Genomic DNA, 6,000 nt, shown 5'->3' on the forward strand with positions numbered 1-6,000 from the left:
ACAAAAAATAGAGAATTGAATTTGAGGAGGGAGGGGAAGCAGGCACCCTGTGGACACAATTACAGAGACATTTCAGAAATTGCTGGGTGTGTCAGTGCAGGAATAGCAGATGGGAGAGGTCTGAGGATGAAAGGGTAGAAGTGGTCTCCCCACATGCCCCAAGGAAACACCCAGCTGCCTGCCTCTGCCGCAGCCAGCTCAGGCACACGCACACTGCCCGCTCCGGCAGCACATCCACGGCCCCTCCCGCACTCGCCACGGTCCCACCCTGCAGCTTGGTCCCCTCCGTACCCCGACTCTGCTGGCAAAGGCTGTTCCCTCCCTCCCAGCAGCACATGGAGGACCTGGTTTCCTACTGCCCTGGGCCCCAGGGCTGTTTTTCTCTCCCTGCACAGCATCTCCTTTGCCTGGGCCCCTCGGGTCACCTCTGGCTCTCAGTCATGCAGGTGGAATTGCTCCTTTGCGCCCACAGCCCATGTCTCGGCTCTCGCCCTTTGCAGGTGAAGGTGAGGGACAGTGCAAACTCTGCAACAAAGCCCAATGCCCCCTGCATGTCCTGGGTGTGAATTTTCAAAGGGGCTGGTCTTTCACTGTAGGCACCAGGCTCTGTTCTCTCAGCTGGGTTAGCCCATTCCAGGCTAAGCCTCACACAAAAAGCTGGGCATTTCCCACCTTCCACACGGTGCCTGGATCAGCTGGGCCCAGGACTGCAACCCAAACAGCCTCCAGCTCCTTGTTACAAGCAAGACGCAATCTCTGCGATGTGGGGCTGTGCCCAAGTCATGGAGAGTCCCAGCAGCGGGGCATGCTGAGGGCTACCCCGGCAGGAGCCCACCACCACCTCGGGAACCTGCTCCCAGTCCAGCTGGTCCAGCACTGCTCAGCCTTGTGCTACCCCAGCCCTGGAGTCTCCCAGGGAAACTTCCCAGCAGCCAGGCTCCTCTTGGAAGAGGTGAGCCTGGTGCTTGAAAGGCACCAAATCCTTTAATCCCTGCAGCCACTTTAACCCTTGGCCTCCTGAGCTTCGCTGAAGGATCTGAAAGCTGGCTGAAATCCCAAAGTATCACAAGGATCATTGTACATCCTTAAATAAACCTCCCTTCTTTACCTCTCTCCCTTTGTGAGGATTTATGCTGTGAGAGGCACAGCTGCTCCTAAGGAAATGGCTTGAGGTTTGAAAACCCCCTCCTGGATTTTACTTCTTGCCTCTCAAGGGTTAACAATCCTCTGGAGAGTGCAGAGCAGCCTGTCTATCCACTTTGGTAATTGAAATCAATTTCTCTGCCTTATCTTTAGGAAACCTATATAGTCAAGACACTAATCTGCTGGCTCTGGCATCTTTTAAACGAAAACCTATTTAAAAAAAAAAAGGAAAAGGTCCTTTCCCTGCCTGCTGATGCTCCTTCACTCAGCTTCTGAGGGAGGAGACAGACTCCTGGCCTTAGACTGTTTTTTGGGAGCAAACACCCGCTGCTGGTCGGCCCTTGGCCCCCTGGGGCAGGCAGCATGGGCGAGCTCCATTCCCCTCTCCCCTGATCCCAGCACTTCTGACGTCCCCAGGCAAGGTGGGGGCTCTGCCTTGACAGTCCTGCTGTGCCTGGCAGAATGATGGGAAGGGAAACCCTCTGCCTACTCCTGGACCAGGGGAGCTCATGCACTGGCTAAAAAGGGACATCCAGTGAGGAGGATGGGTGCCAAAGACACAAAACCAGGATGCCAGTTGCACGTATCGATACAGGTACAGCTGTGGTCAGGGATGAAGAAGCTAACCCCCCAACCAACCTCTCCTCAAACCTTCACTTACATAAAATGAAGCCTGTAGAGAAAAAGCAGACCCAAACCATGTTCTCTCCTAATCCTGGTCATTAGGAGTCCAGCCAAACCAATAGATTTCTAATTTGCAGTCAATCAGGCTTGAAATCCCTGTAGTTTTGATTGTAATTACACAGATCAAGTAATCAATAGGGAATCATACTACCCTGACCTTAAAGTACAGGAAGTAAAAACCCACGAGCACACTCGGGCAGGGCAGCACCAGCACATGCACCGTGCCAGGCTGCCTTGGGTTTGCCCAGAGCGGGCTGTTCTGGAGTTTCAGCGGAAGCCTCTGGTGGGAAGGGCGTGAGAAATAAGTTCCAGTCCGAATGAAATAGGCTCAGGCAGAATCCTCTGTGAAGCACATTTTTATTCACGTTCTTGCAAGAGCGGGTGACCTAGCAAGTAGGCACACTTTCAGTTCTTGAAACACACCTTTTTATTTTCTAATCCCGGCCGAATTTTTCCCTCCCCTGTTTCCCATTGGTTGGGTACTCCAGGGTTCACAGGCTGTGCGAAGTGCCTAAAATCCTTCCCGGATGTCCTGCCTCTGTTTACTTCTCTTTATGCTACACCTAAAGGCATTATCTGACTAGTTTATTTCTTTCCTTTTTGGTAAAAATTTGCTCAATGTCATTAGCCCTGGTTAAATGTTTGACTACCCTTCTAGACACTAATCCAGTATGAACCAGTTTGTCCTTTTGTCTGTGTGATGACAGATGTTCTACAAGCCTTTGCTGGAGCCTGTTTGTCTTAGTCGTTCCCTTATCATGCCACCTCTGATGGAAACGGCTTTTCTCCTCTGCAAAAGCAATACCTGCCTTTCTTACAAGGGGAAGCCACACAACAGGGAATGCGAAAGCAAGCACAGAAACTGGTGGCAAGATCTGAAGTTGGGACTCCCACATGAAGACGGAAAGGATCCGAGTTGTTACTGACCCAAGAGTGATACACACGTCTATCCTACCGCTGTCTGCAGGAGGAACCATCACAGTTCTCTACTGGGAAATGTGCATTTACCAAAAGTTAACAATTTGTAGTTTCCTTCAAACTAAGTGCACTTCTTGAGCAAGACAATATAATTAAATGAGGCACATTAATATCATAAGATAAGCATCACTGACCACATTTATGACAATATAAAAGGAATTCGCAGAGAAAAAGAACTTATACCCTATAAATCAAAGCATTTTGGTGCATAAAATTTGGGAACACAAGTCTATGAATTGTAATAGAGCATGACGAAGTCTCATCAACAGAAGTAAATATTAAGCCCCCAATGACAAACAGATACCAAGCCTCCTATCTGAATGTTTTTTCAACACATCAAATTTAAAGCAGTTCCCTGATTCTTATTCTCTTAATTGAGGTAATTTGCTTTAAGTGTTCCTTGCAGCTGAGAAATTACCGTTGCCCCTTTAATATTCTGATAATACAAACAGCACTTTTTTTCACCTGATGCTAATCATTGTGTGCGAGAGGAATCCTCTTTGGGTGAAAAAAGCTTGATAAGAGACAAACATGCACATCAGAAAATGAAGTGTATGACAGTTATTTGACTGGGTAAGGGTAGAGGAGGGAATGGCTATTTCACTGGCCTGGCTTCCCCATCCAGTTATTCATTATGTTAAATCGCCATTGTATCCCTTTCAGCTCCCCGAGAAGTCAATATAACATAATGAAGTCATCACAAGATGAAGCTTGCTGAGCTAATTTGGTGATGGTAATATAAAGCAGTTCTGGGTAAAGGCTGGGAAGACAGCTTTGTTTGCAGAAGTGAACATGAGGATAGTTGGAGTTATTCAAGACAGGTAGTAGTTTCTTCCACCATCCTTGCCCTTTCAGACAAGATTTTTTTATCCTTTGATTGCTAAAAATGTCAAAAAAGTTTCAATTCTCAATGTCACAGCAACAGGAATCTGAAAGGTTAATATAAATATAGGCTGCTCTTGCCTCTGACCACTCACTGCTGTTGAACAGAAAAGCTCGCTTCAGTTCGCCAGGAGCACAGCACTTCATTGAAGCTTCTTAGGAAAGGCTGATGCACACATGTTCTTTTTGTCAGCAGATGTAATACCAAAGGAATAAGAATGCTGTGCTCATCATCAGCAAATAACCCTTCTTGAGTACATCTCAGCTTATTTTCCTCAAACACTGTTGACAAATGATGCATGAGAGGGTACCAGGAAGGAAGCAGATTCGGTGCCTGTCATGTCGCAATTGCTCAGTACTTACAGTCTACAATAATTTGGAAATCCATCTGCACACATCTCACTAATGATATTTGACATTGGAAACACCTGCATTTTTTGATGGCAAACTCCATTTTGAATACAGGACATATTTCCTGGTTTCGTGATAAACTGCATCCACAAGCACACTTCAGCTGCAGATCTCCTCCCTCCTGCTCGCCGGGATGCTGCTGCACCCGGGGCCAGACACGGCCCTCCAAATACGACAACATGGTTGCTTGTTCCTCGCAGCTGGGGCTACCGCTTCCAAAGCTACCCTTTGTAGCCACATAATTTTGGCAGCAATTTATCAACACGCTTTAGGAACAAGTGGTAGCTTGGAGCTGCATTAATCAATTAATTTATTCTGCTCCTTGTAGGAATATGTATCCTGTCAACCAGTTCTTTGGGTTACAATTGTTCCTCCGTTAATCTCAAGCGTATCAAACTGAGCACAGGCTCATTGTTGGAGGCAATAATGGAGAACATTGCGGGGAACATTGCGTACCACATCCAGGAATGCCCCCACAGCTATTAGTCACTTTGCATTAATGTGCATTGCATTAATTGCTCACTAAAGGAGTCTCTACAAAACACAAAGGGAGTAAAGTTGGCTGCTGATGTTGGAGACTGACAGAAAGTAAGACGGTAATAGAGGAAATTAAACATATTTCATTTGGGCAGAGAGTGGCTTCAGGGCTGCACCATCATGGGATGTTTCCACAGTACCCACTGCTGAGGAGCCGAGTAGCAGGGCTGCTCACAGCAGCAGGTCCCTGGGGGATGCCAGGCACACGCGCCCCAGGGGCTGGGAGTAATGGGGATACTGCAGAGTCCAGGAAGGATGAGCAGTTGAGCGAGGAGTGAATTAGGACAAAAGTTTCCAGACTGGAAATTTAGACCCCAAGTCTTTTGAGCTGAGGATCCCCACTCCCCACTGCCTGTGGCATTTATGTTATTACCAAGATGTGCATCCAAGCACCACTGGTGTGATTTTGTCATCGCATTGCTCACTGTTCATCAACTCATGGAGGGAGGATGATGGGTTTAATTTTAGTTTTTACTAGAATCATAAAATGGTTTGGGTTGGAAGGGATCTTAAAGATCATCTTGTTACAAGCCCCCTGCCCTGGGCAGGGACACCTCCCACCAGCCCAGGTTGCTCCAAGCCCCGTCCAACCTGGCCTTGAACCCCTCCAGGGATGGGGCAGCCACAGCTTCTCTGGGCAAGCTGGACCAGGGGCTCAGAAGAATTAACAGAATGAAGGTCAAGGAGCAAAATGGGCTGATCTGTAAATACCTGGCATTTTTACTCCTGTCTCAAAGTGCTGTGATAAACCACTCTGAGTGCAAATTTGACTCGAAATGAATCACCGAGTACTTCACAGAGCAGGTAATTGAAAGAGGACACTATGGGATGCAGCTACAAAGAGAACTGTTGTTCTTCAACATTTCAACCCCTTTTCCGTCCCCCTCAAATTTCAATAGGCCATGTCTAATTATTGACTGGCACGTATTCCCCCTCACACTGGGTTATTATCAGACCATAGCGCATGTGTCAGTCCACAGAATTAGCAGTTATAATTGGACCCTTTTAACAAGGTACACAACACATTTTAAATTAAATTGCATTCCATAAATCAGGTTAACCTTTTCAACATTGCTCTAAGAAAATTAATTACTCATATCGAAGCACATGACCTTTTCACAGTGCTTGGGATTAGCTTCCACTTTCCTTTTATTTTCCCTTCTCTCTGCTCCTCCCTCCTCTCTCCCCCAGCCCAGCCTTCTTTCTTCATTTAAAAACATAAGAGCCCAAATAATGTCAAGGCTGAACACATTGCTTCAGCTCTCACTCACAGCTTCAACCAAGTGCAACCTAATTGCTGCTCTCTTTTCCAACATCTTCCACTGTCTTTTTTATTTGCCAGAACTTTCTACAACAGTTCTGTAA

Source organism: Chroicocephalus ridibundus, chromosome 19 (genome assembly GCF_963924245.1).
Source record: "Chroicocephalus ridibundus chromosome 19, bChrRid1.1, whole genome shotgun sequence".
Lineage (NCBI taxonomy): Eukaryota > Metazoa > Chordata > Aves > Charadriiformes > Laridae > Chroicocephalus > Chroicocephalus ridibundus.